The following is a 21,037-nucleotide window of genomic DNA, read 5'->3' as shown; positions in this document are numbered from 1 at the left end:
AAATGTTGCGTGCGTTTGTGCGCGTGTCAGTCAACAGATCTCAACACCATTGACGGATTCCGAGACAGCGTTTTCCACCGGCCATCAACAAAAACGTACAGAATTTATTGTGGAATAAGGGTGTCGCATCCCTACAATAGAGTTCCAGACACTTGAAGAATCTATGCCACGGTCCATTAAAACGGTTCTGGCCCGTGGTGACCCAACGCCCTATTAAGACACTGTGTCAGTATACCTTTCATTTTGGCAGTCGGTAGGCTAGACATTTCCATACAGTCACAGTCCTACTAGAGCAGCTAGTGCTTAGTGACTCATCTGATTTGCGACTAGAAAAAGGGACAGATTCAGAAAGTTGACCAGTTATGCAATCTATCCTAGCAGCAGTGACATAGATATTCTGCTCTAAACCGGATGACACCTCAATGGTTCAGGCTAGTAAGCACACCCAGATCCAGCACATTTCATTGGTGGAACTACGTACAAATCAGGGCAATCCCATGAAAGGACGCAGAATGCACAGTTAGTGGTAATAAAAAACGGCTAACTAACCTGTCTTGGAACAACTACATGTGATGAATCAAATAGTGTAAACACTTTGAAATCTGTCTGAGTACCTTACGTCTTCTGCACCCCGATAGTAACAGTAACATTCCTTTCACAAGACGACAGCCCAGCCTATGGTGGTGGTGGTGGTGAATAATTCAGTCTAATTTCAGTGATTACCATGTTAAGAGAAACACGGATCACCCCATTATTAGTGTAGAGTTCAATTATCTGGCTCCCAAACCCAATTATCTGGCTCCCCAACTACTACTACCACCACCAGGTACTACTACCACCACCACCTGGTACTACTACCACCACCACCACCAGGTACTACTACTACCACTACCACCAGGTACTACTACCCACCCACCAGGTACTACTACCACCACCACCAGGTACTACTACCACCACCACCAGGTACTACTACCACTACCACCACCACCAGGTACTACTACTACCACCAGGTACCACCACCACCACCAGGTACTACTACCACCACCACCACCAGGTACTACTACCACCACCACCACCAGGTACTACTACCACCACCAGGTACTACTACCACCACCAGGTACTACTACTACTACTACTACTACCAACACCAGGTACTACTACTACCACCACCACCAGGTACTACTACTACACCACCACCAGGTACTACTACCACCACCACCAGGTACTACTACCACTACCACCAGGTACTACTACCACCACCAGGTACTACTACTACCACCACCACCAGGTACTACTACTACCACTACCACCACCACCAGGTACTACTACTACCACTACCACCACCACCAGGTACTACTACCACCACCAGGTACAACTACCACCACCACCACCAGGTACTACTACCACCACCACCACCACCAGGTACTACTACCACCACCAGGTACTACTACCACCACCACCAGGTACTACTACCACCACTACCACCACCACCAGGTACTACTACTACCACCAGGTACTACTACCACCACCACCAGGTACTACTACTACCACCACCACCACCAGGTACTACCAGGTACCACCACCACCAGGTACTACTACCACCACCACCACCAGGTACTACTACTACCACCACCACCAGGTACTACTACTACCACCACCACCAGGTACTACTACCACCACCACCACCACCAGGTACTACTACTACCACCACCACCACCAGGTACTACTACTACCACCACCACCACCAGGTACTACTACTACCACCACCACCAGGTACTACTACACCACCACCACCACCAGGTACTACTACTACCACCACCACCACCACCACCAGGTACTACTACTACCACCACCACCTGGTACTACTACTACCACCACCACCTGGTACTACTACTACCACCACCACCTGGTACTACTACTACCACCACCACCTGGTACTACTACTACCACCACCACCTGGTACTACTACTACCACCACCACCTGGTACTACTACTACCACCACCACCACCAGGTACTACTACTACCACCACCACCACCAGGTACTACTACTACCACCACCACCACCACCAGGTACTACTACTACCACCACCACCACCAGGTACTACTACTACCACCACCACCACCAGGTACTACTACTACCACCACCACCACCTGGTACTACTACTACCACCACCACCACCAGGTACTACTACCCACCACCACCTGGTACTACTACTACCACCACCACCAGGTACTACTACTACCACCACCACCAGGTACTACTACTACCACCACCACCTGGTACTACTACTACTACCACCACCACCAGGTACTACTACTACCACCACCAGGTACTACTACTACCACCCACCAGGTACTACTACTACCTGGTACTACTACCACCACCACCACCACCACCACCACCACCACCACCACCACCAGGTACTACTACCACCACCACCACCAGGTACTACTACTACCACCACCACCAGGTACTACTACCACCACCACCACCACCAGGTACTACTACCACCACCACCACCTGGTACTACTACCACCACCACCACCTGGTACTACTACCACCACCACCACCACCTACTACCACCACCTGGTACCACCACTACCAGGTACTACTACAACCTGGTACCCACCACCACCAGGTACTACTACTACCACCACCACCAGGTACTACTACTACCACCACCACCACCAGGTACTACTACTACCACCAGGTACTACTACTACCACCACCACCTGGTACTACTACTACCACCACCAGGTACTACTACTACCACCACCACCACCAGGTACTACTACTACCACCACCACCAGGTACTACTACCACCACCACCACCAGGTACTACTACCACCACCACCACCACCACCACCACCACCACCACCACCACCAGGTACTACTACTACCACCACCACCTGGTACTACTACTACCACCACCACCAGGTACTACTACACCACCACCACCTGGTACTCCTACCACCACCACCACCTGGTACTACTACCACCACCACCAGGTACTACTACTACTACCACCTGGTACTACCACCACTACCAGGTACTACTACACCTGGTACTACCACCACCACCAGGTACTACTACCACCACCACCACCACCAGGTACTACTACTACCACCACCACCACCAGGTACTACTACTACCACCACCACCACCACCACTACTACTACTACCACCAGGTACTACTACTACCACCACCACCACCTGGTACTACTACTACCACCACCACCAGGTACTACTACTACCACCACCACCACCAGGTACTACTACTACACCACCACCACCTGGTACTACTACCACCACCACCTGGTACTACCACCACCACCACCTGGTACTACTACTACCACCACCACCAGGTACTACTACTACCACCCACCACCAGGTACTACCACCACTACCACCAGGTACTACTACTACCACCACCACCAGGTACTACTACTACCACCACCACCAGGTACTACTACTACTACCACCACCAGGTACCACCACCACCAGGTACTACTACTACCACCACCACCAGGTACTACTACTACCACCACCACCACCAGGTACTACTACTACCACCACCAGGTACTACTACTACTACCACCACCAGGTACTACTACCACCACCACCAGGTACTACCACCACCACCAGGTACTACTACCACCACCACCAGGTACTACTACTACCACCACCACCAGGTACTACCACCACCACCAGGTAATACTACCACCAGGTACTACCCACCACCACCAGGTACTACCGCCACCAGGTACTACTACTACCACCACCAGGTACTACTACTACCACCACCAGGTACTACTACTACTACCACCAGGTACTACTACTACTACCACCACCAGGTACTACTACTACCGCCACCAGGTACTACTACTACCACCACCAGGTACTACTACTACCACCACCAGGTACTACTACCACCTGGTACCACCACCACCACCAGGTACTACTACTACTACTACACCACCAGGTACTACTACCACCACCACCACCAGGTACTACCACCACCACCAGGTACTACTACTACCACCACCACCACCAGGTACTACTACTACCACCACCACCAGGTACTACTACTACTACCACCACCAGGTACTACTACTACTACCACCACCACCAGGTACTACTACTACTACTACCACCACAGGTACTACTACTACCACCACCACCACCAGGTACTACCACCACCACCAGGTACTACTACTACCCACCACCACCACCAGGTACTACTACTACCACCACCACCAGGTACTACTACCACCACCACCAGGTACTACTACCACCACCAGGTACTACTACCACCACCAGGTACTACTACCACCACCAGGTACTACTACTACCACCACCACCACCAGGTACTACTACTACCACCACCACCACCACCGGTACTACTACTACCACCACCACCACCAGGTACTACTACTACCACCACCACCACCAGGTACTACTACTACCACCACCACCAGGTACTACTACTACTACCACCACCACCAGGTACTACTACCACCACCACCAGGTACTACTACTACCACCACCACCACCACCACCACCACCACCAGGTACTACTACTACTACCACCAGGTACTACTACTACTACCACCAGGTACCACTACTACTACCACCAGGTACTACTACCACCACCACCAGGTACTACTACTACTACCACCACCACCACCACCACCAGGTACTACTATTACCACCACCACCACCAGGTACTACTATTACCACCACCACCACCACCACCAGGTACTACTATTACCACCACCACCACCAGGTACTACTATTACCACCACCACCACCAGGTACTACTACTACTACCACCACCACCAGGTACTACTACTACCACCACCACCAGGTACTACTACTACTACCACCAGGTACTACTACCTACCACCACCTGGTACTACTACTACTACCACCACCACCAGGTACTACTACTACTACCACCACCAGGTACTACTACTACTACCACCACCACCAGGTACTACTACTACTACCACCACCACCACCAGGTACTACTACTACCACCACCACCAGGTACTACTACTACCACCACCACCACCAGGTACTACTACTACCACCACCACCACCAGGTACTACTACTACTACCACCACCACCAGGTACTACTACTACCACCACCAGGTACTACTACTACCACCACCACCAGGTACTACTACTACCACCACCACCACCAGGTACTACTACTACCACCACCACCACCACTAGGTACTACCACCAGGTACTACTACTACTACCACCACCACCAGGTACTACTACTACCACCACCACCTGGTACTACTATTACTACACCACCACCACCAGGTACTACTACTACTACCACCACCACCAGGTACTACTATTACCACCACCACCACCAGGTACTACTATTACCACACCACCACCAGGTACTACTATTACCACCACCACCACCAGGTACTACTACTACCACCACCACCACCAGGTACTACTACTACTACCACCAGGTACTACTACTACTACCACCAGGTACTACTACTACTACCACCACCACCAGGTACTACTACTACCACCACCACCAGGTACTACTACTACCACCACCACCACCACCTGGTACTACTACCACCACCACCACCTGGTACTACTACCACCACCACCAGGTACTACTACTACCACCACCTGGTACTACACCACCCAGGTACTACTACTACCACCACCACCAGGTACTACTACTACCACCACCACCAGGTACTACTACTACTACCACCACCACCAGGTACTACTACTACTACTACCACCACCACCAGGTACTACTACTACTACCACCACCACCAGGTACTACTATTACCACCACCACCACCAGGTACTACTACCACCACCACCACCAGGTACTACTACCACCACCACCACCAGGTACTACTACTACCACCACCACCAGGTACTACTACTACTACACCACCACCAGGTACTACTACTACCACCACCACCAGGTACTACTACCACCACCAGGTACTACTACTACTACCACCACCACCAGGTACTACTACTACCACCACCACCACCACCTGGTACTACTACCACCACCACCACCTGGTACTACTACCACCACCACCAGGTACTACTACTACCACCACCACCACCTGGTACTACCACCACTACCAGGTACTACTACCACCTGGTACTACCACCACCACCAGGTACTACTACTACCACCACCACCACCAGGTACTACTACCACCACTACTACTACCACCACCAGGTACTACTACTACCACCACCACCAGGTACTACTACTACCACCACCACCAGGTACTACTACTACTACCACCACCACCAGGTACTACTACTACCACCACCACCTGGTACTACTACTACCACCACCACCTGGTACTACTACCACCACCACCACCTGGTACTACTACCACCACCACCACCTGGTACTACTACCACCACCACCACCTGGTACTACTACCACCACCACCAGGTACTACTACTACCACCTGGTACTACCACCACTACCAGGTACTACTACCACCTGGTACTACCACCACCACCAGGTACTACTACTACCACCACCACCAGGTACTACTACTACTACCACCACCACCACCTGGTACTACTACCACCACCACCAGGTACTACCACCACTACCACCTGGTACTACCACCACTACCACCACCACCACCAGGTACTACTACTACAACCACCACCAGGTACTACCACCACCAGGTACTACTACTACAACCACCACCAGGTACTACTACTACCACCACCACCAGGTACTACCTACCACCACCACCAGGTACTACTACTACCACCACCACCACCACCAGGTACCACCACCACCAGGTACTACTACTACCACCACCACCAGGTACTACTACTACTACCACCAGGTACTACTACTACTACCACCAGGTACTACTACTACTACCACCACCAGGTACTACCACTACTACCGCCACCAGGTACTACCGCCACCAGGTACTACTACCCACCAGGTACTACCGCCACCAGGTACTACTACTACCACCAGGTACTACTACTACCGCCACCAGGTACTACCGCCACCAGGTACTACTGCCACCACCACCAGGTACTACTACTACCGCCACCAGGTACCACCACCAGGTACTACTACCACCAGGTACTACCACCACCAGGTACTACTACTACCACCACCAGGTACCAGGTACTACTACCAGGTACTACCACCACCACCAGGTACTACTACTACCGCCACCAGGTACTACTACTACCACCACCAGGTACTACTACTACCACCACCACCAGGTACCACGACCACCAGGTACTACTACCACCAGGTACTACTACCACCTGGTACCACCACCACCACCAGGTACTACTACCACCACCAGGTACTACTACTACTACCACCACCACCACCAGGTACTACTACCACCACCACCACCACCACCACCAGGTACTACTACTACCACCACCACCACCAGGTACTACTACTACTACCACCACCACCACCAGGTACTACTACTACTACCACCACCACCACCAGGTACTACTACTACCACCACCACCACCAGGTACTACTACTACCACCACCACCACCAGGTACTACTACTACTACCACCACCACCACCACCAGGTACTACTACTACTACCACCACCACCAGGTACTACTACTACTACCACCACCACCAGGTACTACTACTACCACCACCACCAGGTACTACTACTACCACCACCACCAGGTACTACTACTACTACCACCAGGTACTACTACCACCACCACCAGGTACTACTACTACCACCACCACCACCAGGTACTACTATTACCACCACCACCACCAGGTACTACTACTACCACCACCACCACCAGGTACTACTACTACCACCACCACCACCAGGTACTACTACTACCACCACCACCAGGTACTACTACTACCACCACCAGGTACTACTACTACTACCACCAGGTACTACCACCACCACCACCAGGTACTACTACTACTACCACCAGGTACCACCACCACCACCACCAGGTACTACTACTACTACCACCACCACCACCACCACCACCAGGTACTACTACTACTACCACCACCACCACCAGGTACTACTACTACTACCACCACCACCACCAGGTACTACTACTACTACACCACCACCAGGTACTACTACTACCACCACCACCACCAGGTACTACTACCACCACCACCAGGTACTACTACCACCACCACCAGGTACTACTACTACCACCACCAGGTACTACTACTACTACCACCACCACCAGGTACTACTACCACCACCACCACCACCACCAGGTACTACTACTACCACCACCACCAGGTACTACTACCACCACCACCACCACCAGGTACTACTACCACCACCAGGTACTACTACTACCACCACCACCAGGTACTACTACTACCACCACCACCAGGTACTACTACTACCACCACCACCAGGTACTACTACTACTACCACCACCAGGTACTACTACTACCACCACCACCACCACCAGGTACTACTACTACCACCACCACCACCAGGTACTACTACTACTACCACCACCACCACCAGGTACTACTACTACTACCACCACCACCACCACCAGGTACTACTACTACCACCACCACCAGGTACTACTACTACCACCACCACCACCAGGTACTACTACTACCACCACCACCAGGTACTACTACTACCACCACCACGGGTACTACTACTACCACCACCACCAGGTACTACTACTACCACCACCACCAGGTACTACTTCTACCACCACCACCAGGTACTACTTCTACCACCACCACCAGGTACTACTACTACCAACACCACCACCTGGTACTACTACTACCAACACCACCTTGTTTTGGGATGAGTTGGACCACAGAGTGAAGGAAAAGCAGTCAAATGCTCAGCATATGTGGGAACTCCTTCAAGATTTTTGGAAATGCATTACAGGCAAGCTGGTTGAGAAAATGCCAAGAGTGTGCAAAGTTGTCAAGAGAAAGTGTCTACTTTGAAGAATCTAAAATGTATTTTGATTTGTTTAACACTTTTTTGGTTACTACATGATTCCATATGTGTTATTTCATAGTTTTGTCTTCACTATTATTCTACAATGTAGAAAATAGTAAAAAATAAGAAAAACCCTTGAATGAGTAGGTGTGTCCAAACTTTTGACTGGTACTGTATAGATGGTACTGGTACTGTGTATAGATGGTGCTGTGTATAGATGGTACTGGTACTGTGTATATAGATGGTACTGGTACTGTGTATATAGATGGTACTGGTACTGTGTATATAGATGGTACTGGTACTGTGTATATAGATGGTACTGGTACTGTGTATATAGATGGTACTGGTACTGTGTATATAGATGTTACTGGTACTGTGTATATAGATGGTACTGTGTATATAGATGGTACTGGTACTGTGTATATAGATGGTACTGGTACTGTGTATATAGATTTTTAGCAAATATTGTCTTACTTTTAAAATAATTCTGCAGTGTAGCTTCAGGGCTTGTAAGAAAGAATTTCACAGTAAGGTCTACACCTTTTGCATTCGGTGCATGTGACAAATAAAATGTGATTTTACACACACCATTCACTTCTGGTGGGGCCTACTGTACACACATTGGTAGCCATGCAGGGCAACGAGGGCACTAGGATATCTACTGCTGGTGACTAAAGCTATATTTTAAATCAATGTCCTTGTCTCCTCTGGCATAACATTATTTCTCTCTGCTCTACGCCATGCTACAGTGGACACCTCTCTCACACACACACACACACACACACACACACACACACACACACACACACACACACACACACACACACACACACACACACACACACACACACACACACAGAGTAGAGGGCGCAACAGAGGTCCTGACCCCCAACTGTGCACAAAAGACGCCCTCTCCTGGTTCATCAAGTTGCCCCTCTCCAACCCGACCACCCAGACATAAGAAGTGTGACAGACCATGTGGAAAGACAGGCACGTACACCACACACTCTGAATGTGCTCGGCTGGTCCCTGGGGAATCCAGGTCCTTTGTGATATCCCATCTATTCTGTTCTTCATCCATATTCACCACATAATAGTTGTAGGTCAATCCTGTGGCTATTAATAGGAACAGCCTTTACGTCACACACAGACCCAGACATAGTCCCTGGCTCAGAAAGACAGGGGGAGAGAGAGCAAGGGGGAGAGGGACGGAGGAATAGGCAGCAGGAGAGAGAGCAAGGGGGAGAGGGACAGAGGAATAGGCAGCAGGAGTGAGAGAGAGGGGTAGAGGGACAGAGGAATAGGCAGCAGGAGAGAGAGAGGGGGTAGAGGGACAGAGGAATAGGCAGCAGGAGAGAGAGAGGGGGTAGAGGGACAGAGGAATAGGCAGCAGGAGAGAGAGAGGGGTAGAGGGACAGAGGAATAGGCAGCAGGAGAGAGAGAGGGGGTAGAGGGACAGAGGAATAGGCAGCAGGAGAGAGAGAGAGGGGGTAGAGGGACAGAGGAATAGGCAGCAGGAGAGAGAGAGAGGGGTAGAGGGACAGAGGAATAGGCAGCAGGGGAGAGAGAGAGGGGTAGAGGGACAGAGGAATAGGCAGCAGGAGAGAGAGAGGGGGTAGAGGGACGGAGGAATAGGCAGCAGGAGAGAGAGAGGGGGGAGAGGGACGGAGGAATAGGCAGCAGGAGAGAGAGAGAGGGGTAGAGGGACGGAGGAATAGGCAGCAGGAGAGAGAGAGAGGGGGAGGGGACAGAGGAATAGGCAGCAGGGAGAGAGCGAGGGGTAGAGGGACGGAGGAATAGGCAGCAGGAGAGAGAGAGAGGGGTAGAGGGACAGAGGAATAGGCAGCAGGAGAGAGAGAGAGGGGTAGAGGGACAGAGGAATAGGCAGCAGGAGAGAGAGAGAGGGGAGAGGGACGGAGGAATAGGCAGCAGGGGAGAGAGAGAGGGGGAGAGGGACAGAGGAATAGGCAGCAGGAGAGAGAGCGAGGGGGTAGAGGGACGGAGGAATAGGCAGCAGGGGAGAGAGAGAGGGGGAGAGGGACAGAGGAATAGGCAGCAGGAGAGAGAGAGGGGGGTAGAGGGACAGAGGAATAGGCAGAGGGACAGGGGTAGAGGGACGGAGGAATAGGCAGCAGGGGAGAGAGAGCGAGGGGGAGAGGGACAGAGGAATAGGCAGCAGGAGAGAGAGAGAGGGGGAGAGGGACAGAGGAATAGGCAGCAGGAGAGAGAGAGAGGGGTAGAGGGACAGAGGAATAGGCAGCAGGAGAGAGAGAGAGGGGTAGAGGGACGGAGGAATAGGCAGCAGGAGAGAGAGAGAGGGGTAGAGGGACAGAGGAATAGGCAGCAGGAGAGAGAGAGAGGGGTAGAGGGACGGAGGAATAGGCAGCAGGAGAGAGAGAGAGGGGGAGAGGGACAGAGGAATAGGCAGCAGGGAGAGAGAGAGGGGGAGAGGGACAGAGGAATAGGCAGCAGGAGAGAGAGAGAGGGGGTAGAGGGACAGAGGAATAGGCAGCAGGAGAGAGAGAGAGGGGTAGAGGGACGGAGGAATAGGCAGCAGGAGAGAGAGCAAGGGGTAGAGGGACAGAGGAATAGGCAGCAGGAGAGAGAGAGAGGGGTAGAGGGACGGAGGAATAGGCAGCAGGGGAGAGAGCGAGGGGTAGAGGGACGGAGGAATAGGCAGCAGGAGAGAGAGAGGGGGAGAGGGACAGAGGAATAGGCAGCAGGGGAGAGAGAGGGGTAGAGGGACGGAGGAATAGGCAGCAGGGAGAGAGCGAGGGGTAGAGGGACAGAGGAATAGGCAGCAGGAGAGAGAGAGAGGGGTAGAGGGACGAGGAATAGGCAGCAGGGAGAGAGCAGGGGTAGAGGGACGGAGGAATAGGCAGCAGGAGAGAGAGAGAGGGGTAGAGGGACAGAGGAATAGGCAGCAGGAGAGAGAGCGAGGGGTAGAGGGACGGAGGAATAGGCAGCAGGAGAGAGAGAGAGGGGAGAGGGACAGAGGAATAGGCAGCAGGAGAGAGAGAGGGGGGAGAGGGACAGAGGAATAGGCAGCAGGAGAGAGAGAGAGGGGTAGAGGGACGGAGGAATAGGCAGCAGGAGAGAGAGAGAGAGAGGGACAGAGGAATAGGCAGCAGGAGAGAGCGAGGGGTAGAGGGACAGAGGAATAGGCAGCAGGAGAGAGAGAGAGGGGTAGAGGGACGGAGGAATAGGCAGGGAGAGAGGGGGGGAGAGGAATAGGCAGCAGGAGAGAGAGCGAGGGGTAGAGGGACAGAGGAATAGGCAGCAGGAGAGAGAGAGAGGGGTAGAGGGACAGAGGAATAGGCAGCAGGAGAGAGAGCGAGGGGTAGAGGGACAGAGGAATAGGCAGCAGGAGAGAGAGAGAGGGGTAGAGGGACGGAGGAATAGGCAGCAGGAGAGAGAGAGAGGGGGAGAGGGACAGAGGAATAGGCAGCAGGAGAGAGAGAGAGGGGTAGAGGGACGGAGGAATAGGCAGCAGGGAGAGAGAGAGGGGGTAGAGGGACAGAGGAATAGGCAGGAGAGAGAGAGAGAGGGGTAGAGGGACGGAGGAATAGGCAGCAGGACAGAGGGGGTAGAGGGACGGAGGAATAGGCAGCAGGAGAGAGAGAGAGGGGTAGAGGGACAGAGGAATAGGCAGCAGGGGAGAGAGCGAGGGGTAGAGGGACGGAGGAATAGGCAGCAGGAGAGAGAGAGAGGGGTAGAGGGACAGAGGAATAGGCAGCAGGGGAGAGAGCGAGGGGTAGAGGGACGGAGGAATAGGCAGCAGGAGAGAGCGAGGGGGAGAGGGACGGAGGAATAGGCAGCAGGGGAGAGAGCATGGTTTTTAACTGTCCAATGCACTGAATATTTTTATTTTATTACACCTTTATTTAACCAGGTAGGCCAGTTGAGAACAAGTTCTCATTTACAACTGCGACCTGGCCAAGAAAGCAAAGCAGTGCGACACAAACAGAGTTACACATGGAATAAACAAAACATACAGTCCATAACACATTAGAAAAAAATCTATATACAGTGTATGTAAATGAGGTAAGATAAGGGAGGTAAGGCAATAAATAGGCCATAGTGGTGAAATAATTACAATTTAGCAATTAAACACTGGCGTGATAAATGTGCAGAAGATGACTAACTGTTGTAGACTTGCGTACGAGGCTTTCCCAACGATACAGAGTTTAAAAATAATAAAGAAATAGCAGCACGAGGAATAAAATAAAATACACAAGCGTCGGGCTATATACAAGGAGTACCAGATCATGAGGTACGTACACGAAGGCAGGGTAAAGTCACTAGGATAGATACCATTGGCTAGAAATCCAGTCAACGCTTGTTAGCATTGGCTCGCGAAACTACCTCTAACTTCCTTGATACTGGACACAGACATAACAATGGTAGCATCAGTTCATCTGACTCTGGAAGTAGATTAAAAAAAGCCTCATTGCCAAAATCCCCAACGGACCTTTGTCAAGCCCTGCTATGCATTCACCTGTATTGTGAATGGACCTCGATCTTCATTTATCCAGTTCGTCAGGAGATGTACCTTTCAAATAAATGATTATCATTGTTGTTTTGTAGTTATATTGTTTTTTTTGACCAAAGTCAAATGAATGCATACATGGCTGTGTCAAAACAATGTACATAACATTTTTATCATGTAATGACATTGAACTCAAAAGACGTCCAACGATTAAACAGAGCAAATAATGAGTTAATCTGTCTGGACCAAGTGCCATTCTGTGACTGTCTCATACGCCATCTTTTTTGTTGTTGTGGTATTGCTTTGGAATACTTAATTATAACATAATAACACACAGAAATACGAGCCTTTGGTCATTAATATGATCGAATCCGGAAACTATCATTTCGAAAACAAAACGTTTATTATTTCAGTGAAATACGGAGCTGTTCAGTATTTTATCTAACTGGTGGCATCCCTAAGTCTAAATATTCTTGTTACATTGCACAACCTTCAATGTTATGTCATAATTATGTAAAATTCTGGCAAATTAGTTCACAATGAGCCAGGCGGCCCAAACTGTTGCATATACCCTAACTCTGCGTGCAATCAACGCAAGAGAAATTACAATTTCACCTGGTTAATATTGCCTGCTAAACTGGATCAGTAGTTATAACTAGTGATTATGATTGATTGTTTTTTTTATAAGATAAGTTTAATGCTAGCTAGCAATTTACCTTGGCTTCTACTACATTCGTGTTACAGGCAGGCTACTCATGGAGTGCAATGGTTAGAGCGTTGGACTAGTTAACTGTGCGGTTGCAAGATTGGAACCCCTGAGCTGACAAGGTGAAAATCTCTCTTTCTGCCCCTGAACAAGACAGTTAACCCACCGTTCCTAAGTCTTCATTGAAAATAAGAATGTGTTCTTAACTGACTTGCCTAGTTAAATAAAAGGTATAAAAATAATAATCGGAAATCGGCGCCCAAAAATACCGGTTTCCGATTGTTATGAAAACTTGAAATCGGCCCTAATTAATCGGCCATTCCGATTAATCGGTCGACCTCTAGTTGTGGATGGGTATTACAGCATGACAATGACCCAAAACACACAGCCAAGGCAAAAAAGGAGTGGCTCAAGAAGAAGCACATTAAGGTCCTGGAGTGGCCTAGCCAGTCTCCAGACCTTAATCCCATAGAGAATTTGTGGAGGGAGCTGAAGGTTCGAGTTGCTGAAGGTTCGAGTTGCTGAAAGTTCGAGTTGCTGAAGGTTCGAGTTGCTGAAAGTTCGAGTTGCCGAAGGGTCGAGTTGCCAAACGTCAGCCTCAACCTTAATGACTTGGTGAAGATCTGCAAAGAGGAGTGGGCCAAAATTGCTCCTGAGATGTGTGCAAACCTGGTGGCCAACTACAAGAAACGTCTGACCTCTGTGATTGCCAACAAGGGTTTTGCCACCAAGTACTAAGTCATGTTTTGCAGAGGGGTGAAATACTTATTTCCCTCATTAAAATGCAAATCAATTTATAACATTTTTGACATGCGTTTTTCTAGATTTTTGTTGTTGTTATTCTGTCTCTCAATGTTCAAATAAACCTACCAGTAAAATTATAGACTGATCATTTCTTTGTCAGTGGGCAAACATACAAAATCAGCAGGGGATCAAATACTTCTTTCCCTCACTATGTATGATGATGATTCAGCAGAGGTGTACAGACATTCTAGAAAACAGTATTTCTCAACCGCCTGTCCGTGGATGGAGTGCCACAGGTTCCTGCCTGGGATGTTGCTGGACGGCAAAACGGCTGGGCTGCATGTCAACAGTCAGGGTGTCTCTCTCTAAACTAAGTCCTATATCCTCAGGGTGTTAAGACAGAGTAGGAATGTCTGAGGCTTTGGGTGTCAGACGGGGGGGGATTAACAAACTCCGTGTGGAGAGGGAACCATCATAGACAGACATTTCTGTCTGCTGTCACTCACTACCACCAATCAAACAGCCGAGGCTTTAAAATCACAAACGCAATTTGTGATTTGAATGACCTACGGTAGAGGTGCTGCATCAAATCAAGTAATATAGTGACTCCCCTGTTCTCTCTACCATGGCCATCTAGTGACTCCCCTGTTCTCTCTACCGTGGCCATCTAGTGACTCCCCTGTTCTCTCTACCGTGGCCATCTAGTGACTCCCCTGTTCTCTCTACCATGGCCATCTAGTGACTCCCCTGTTCTCTCTACCATGGCCATCTAGTGACTCCCCTGTTCTCTCCACCATGGCCATCTAGTGACTCCCCTGTTCTCTCTACCACGGCCATCTAGTGACTCCCCTGTTCTCTCTACCACGGCCATCTAGTGACTCCCCTGTTCTCTCTACCATGGCCATCTAGTGACTCCCCTGTTCTCTCTACCATGGCCATCTAGTGACTCCCCTGTTCTCTCTACCATGGCCATCTAGTGACTACCAGTTGAGTTGTCTACGTCAGTCCTGATGTTCCAGCAACAGGAATGCAGAGTACTGGCGAGTTTCCAGAAAGCACTGGGTTTAATTGATGGGTCTCTCAGGAGATAAGGAGGGTTCTGTTTCTTTGCCAGCCTCAGAGTGTGTGTGTGTGTGTACACATTGTCAGGCCTCCCCCTCTCTCCATTCCAGTGTTGTCGCTAGCAGACATCCCATCTAACCCCTACTCAAACTTGGGGAAAGACAACAGCTCTCACACAATCAGCAGGCTTTTTCCAACCAGAATTCTACAAGAACCTCAACTATCACCCTCAATACAGTATTTCCCCTAGGATTTATTTTATTTTATAGCAGAGGTGGCAAAGTTAGCGTTGGAGGGGTAGTGGTAGTGAGCGTGGCCAATGGAGTGGTCTCCGACTGAACGTTTTACAGACCCTCCTCTTGGCCACAGAGGCAGGATTTGGCTGTTTTAAAGCAAATTTACTGAAAATCTACACATTTTGTCATGGGGCTGAGAGATTGTTCTCTTATGCTATCTGAGGGACTCAAATTATAACTAAATTAAATGGGGGCTCCATGCCATGACATTATTTACATTTTAGATTCTGCCTGTCTAGTTTGTATTTTGGTGGTTGTTAGTTCTTAAAGATGATGTAAACAACATACTTTACATGTGGTTTTAGTTGTTTAAGTTCACACTGAAAACATTTTATAGTCACAAATAAAATAACTAGTGGTTAAGCAGTACGGAAAGAAATAAGCTCTAAACTGATCAGTTAGTGCAGTGTTGCAAAGTCCACAAGAAAGAGACTGGTGATCAGGAGGTGGGTACCTGGAAAACAAGCAGCTTCTGGCATAAAACTATTCTATCCATCACCCTGTCGAGTGTTAGGCAATGCAACAACACAAAAGGTTTGGACATGTTGGCTAGGGCTAGCTGGCTGGGAATCAAACCCAGATACTGTCTGAGACTAAAGAGGACCACATAAGCCCACTGAGCCAGCCCTCTCTGGAGCTAACATAAGTATTCCAGTCCAAGGTGTGGTCACGACAAGCCTGGCGAAGGAAACTACCACTGGGATATAATTTCATGTAGGGCTAAACTGTTGTGGTAGTGACACGCTGGTTGAGATACAAGTCGGAAGTTTAGATACACTTAGGTTGGAGTCATTCAAACTCGTTTTTCAACCACTCCACAAATGTCTTGTTTACAAACTATAGTTTTGGCAAGTCGGTTAGGACATCTACTTTGTGTATGACAAGTCATTTTTCCAACAATTGTTTACAGACAGATTATTCCACTTATAATTCACTGTATCACAATTCCAGTGGATCAGAAGTTTACATACACTAAGTTGACTGTGCCTTTAAACAGCTTGGAAAATTCCAGAAAATGATGTCATGGCTTTAGAAGCTTCTGATAGGCTAATTGACATAATTTGAGTGAATTGGGTGTATTTCAAGGCCTACCATCAAACTCAGTGCCTCATTACTTGACATCATGGGAAAATCAAAAGAAATCAGCCAAGGCCTCAGAAAAAAAAAGAACTATAGACCTCCACAAGTCTGGTTCATCCTTGGGAGCAATTTCCAAACGCCTGAAGGTACCACGTTCATCTGTACAAACAATAGTATGCAAGTATAAACACCATGGGACCACACAGCCGTCATACCGCTCAGGAAGGAGACGCGTTCTGTCTCCTAGAGATGAACATACTTTGGTGCGAAAAGTGCAAATCAATCACAGAACAGAAAAGGACCTTGTGAAGATGCTGGAGGAAACAGGTACAAAAGTATCTATATCCACAGTAAAATGAGTTCTATAATCAACATAACCTGAAAGGCCGCTCAGCAAGGAAGAAGCCACTGCTCCAAAACTGCCATAAAAAAGCCAAACTATGGTTTGCAACTGCACATGGGGACAAGATAGTACTTTTTGGAGAAATGTCCTCTGGTCTGATTAAACAAAAATACAACTGTGCCTCAAGGTATTGGAGTGGTCTTCACAAAGCCCTGACCTCAATTGGGATATTGAAGTTCTAAACCTCAGTTTGCTGAATTCTTTAGCCGACATCTGAGTGTCTCTTCAAAATATATATATTCACCATTCAATTCTCTCTGCAATGCTACACTGGCCTTTTTTAAAGGAAGAGATGTTTACTGTACGTGTTATATCTGGCATGCTAAATTGGAGGCTACAGACAAACTGAGGGGTTTTAAAAAGTGAGCAGAGGTTATTTATTAGCTGTGCCTGAAAGGATTACCCCAGCCTAGCCAGCAGAGGAAACCAGAGTTTGCTTTAAACAGAAAGTTTGTCCAAGAATAAACCGTGGCTGTGTGTCTAAGAGTGAAGTGTTGGCCAGACGGTGGTGGTCTCTCGCCCCACCCCCCACAAAAGCTTGTGGAAGGCTCCCCGAAACATTTGACTCAAGTTAAACAATTTAAAGGCAATGCTACCAACTACTAATTGAGTGTATGTAAACTTCTGACCCACTGGGAATGTGATGAAAGAAATAAAAGCTGAAATAAATCATTCTCTCTACAATTATTCTGACATTTCACATTCTTAAATTTAAGTGGTGATCATAACTGACCTGAGACAGGGAATTTTTACTTGGATTAAATGTCAGGAATTGTGAAAAACAGAGTTTAAATGTTTTTGGCTAAGGTGTATGTAAACTTACGACTTCAACTGTACCTCCCTTGGATCCTCTTCCTGACTTACACAGATGTGACTGGGACTAGAAACCTCCTGTGGCTCGTGACATGCTAGTCTTTGCTTAGTTAGGCCCTGAGCAGATCACAATCAACACTGTTTCCATATAGTGTGCCCCCCTCTTGTCATACACACTAGTAACCCTGCACCCTAAGAGACCGTTTTCATGTAGAATTTTGAGGTGGACTGACCAGCCTCTGATGCAGCGTGACTGAGGGAGAACACCACTGTCTGGCCAACACTTCACTCTTAGACACACAGCCACGGTTTATTCTTGGACCAACTTTCTGTTTAAAGCAAACTCTGGTTTCCTCTGCTGGCTAGGCTGGGGTAATCCTTTCAGGCACAGCTAATAAATAACCTCTGCTCACTTTTTAAAACCCCTCAGTTTGTCTGTAGCCTCCAATTTAGCATGCCAGATATAACACGTACAGTAAACATCTCTTCCTTTAAAAAAGGCCAGTGTAGCATTGCAGAGAGAATTGAATGGTGAATATATATATTTTGAAGAGACACTCAGATGTCGGCTAAAGAATTCAGCAAACTGAGGTTTGGAACTTCAATATCCCAAACAATCGCAACATTCTAGTTCCAATGCAAATGAGTATGTTATGTCATGAAACATTGGGACAGTGAGCCTGTTAGGCTATATGGCTCTAACTGTGCCTTCTGTGCAGTCACAGTGACTGAAAGAGACATTGAGGAAGGGATCGATGATAAGCTCTCTGACATGGGAATATCTGTTCTCTCAAGATACTGGACCCTGAGAGCTCGGAGAGTTTATACCACCGACCCACCCACACACTAAGCTACTTGTAGTATGTCACATCAAGAGTGCAGAGTTGACTATTATTATTACAACTGTTCTATCAGCAATTCACATTGACCAAAGTCAGTGTGGCAAGTAATGGAGAATCGAGACACGACAGACAATCTATCCAACACCCTCTGAAAGGCTAATTAGTTAACTAGTTAGAAGTGAATTGTTGCCAAGTGGAATTTAAAATCAAGCCTGTTGCGATAAGGTGCACATTTGCATTGCCAGGAGGATAACTACTGCTAGCCGTCACCCCTGATTTGCGCCTGAGTCTCGAGTCTGTCAACTCAAATCACACTTTGACACATATCTGACACTATTTCTAGCTAGTTTAACGTTATGTTTAGTAGTACAGGGTCATGAAAACATCGATTTGACCACCACTAACCAACCCCAATGGACAGACTCACCGAATGGTTGACTCCCCACATGAGGACGCTGAGCAGAGGGTCGCTGGCTCGGAAAAGCTTCACTTTTTGAGCCACGAAGTGTTTTTTCTTCGTCTTGCTCGCAATAGATGCGGCAATGCTGCTCGCTGTAGCCATCTTTAGTGGCAATTGGCTGGATATCACCCAGTCAGTGACAGTTCGTTATGGAGCTGGGAGAGTAGCCTCTCAATGACCACCTACACTCTGCATTTAGCTAGCGAGCAATCAAAAACAACTGTAGTCTTTTCTGTATTAGCTAGATACTCTAATTTGCCTTAGGTTTTAGATTCCAACGGAGCTCGCCTGCCTACTACACACTCCGTCCTTAGCTAGCTGTTGCAGAGCAGCGGCTGCACTGGCCAAAGCTAACGATATAGCTTGCTAAACTAGAAAGCTAGTCAGTCCTTTTAGATTTTCTGTTTCTTACGCGTTCGTTGGTCACCCTCAAAATATGCTAGTGTCCCAACCGTTATTGCAGTGACAAAGAGGAGAAATCTAAAAATCTACGGTTTATCAAATCTGTGTTATTTCCTACGATGCTTCCGGCTCGGTGTTGCGCTGTCAACTGACAGCTCAAAGGAGGGAGGTGATAGCGTTTCATCTCCGCCTTCCTCAGTCAGTGGGTGTGTGGCACATCAGCGGCTCGTCAGCAACACTAAAACATTATTTCCGGGTCGCGGAATTTCGGCAATTAACTACACCTTTCTAATAGTAGAAAGGTGTAGTTAACCTATATTTATTCATGATATACAAATGCCCACAATGCAATACACGGTATATTAAATACATATTCATTTATAGAGAGAAAACTATTATAGGTGCCGAGGTAAAGTGGGTCTGGGAATATTCTGCGTTCAAAACAACTGGGAACTCGAAAAAGAACGAGCTCCGACTGGGAAAAAATCGATTTGAACGGTCATCCAACTCTGAATTCGAAACTTTGGAAATCGGGTCTCTTTCTATAGCTCCAAATTTTCTGACCTGAAGTTCACTGGCGTCATGATTTAACCAAATCATTTTCAGAGTTCAGAGCTGTTTTGAACGCAGCATTACTCACTAGGGTCTGTAGAATCTAGTGTCCTCCGTAATTATTGGGACAGTGACATTGTTGTTGTTGTTTTGGCTCTGTAATCCAACATTTTGGATTTGAAATTATACAC

General features: G+C 48.5%; 1 pseudogene; it reads right to left on the bottom strand.

The window, feature by feature from the left end:
• LOC112227476 overlaps positions 1-20,480 on the bottom strand; it is a 41,984-nt pseudogene extending 21,504 nt beyond the window's left edge.
• Positions 20,481-21,037: the final 557 nt, after the last annotated feature.

This window comes from Oncorhynchus tshawytscha, linkage group LG29 (assembly GCF_018296145.1).
Source record: "Oncorhynchus tshawytscha isolate Ot180627B linkage group LG29, Otsh_v2.0, whole genome shotgun sequence".
Taxonomy (NCBI): Eukaryota; Metazoa; Chordata; class Actinopteri; order Salmoniformes; family Salmonidae; genus Oncorhynchus; species Oncorhynchus tshawytscha.
Note: the sequence above shows the minus strand (reverse complement) of the source record. Positions and strands in the feature narration are given on the sequence as shown.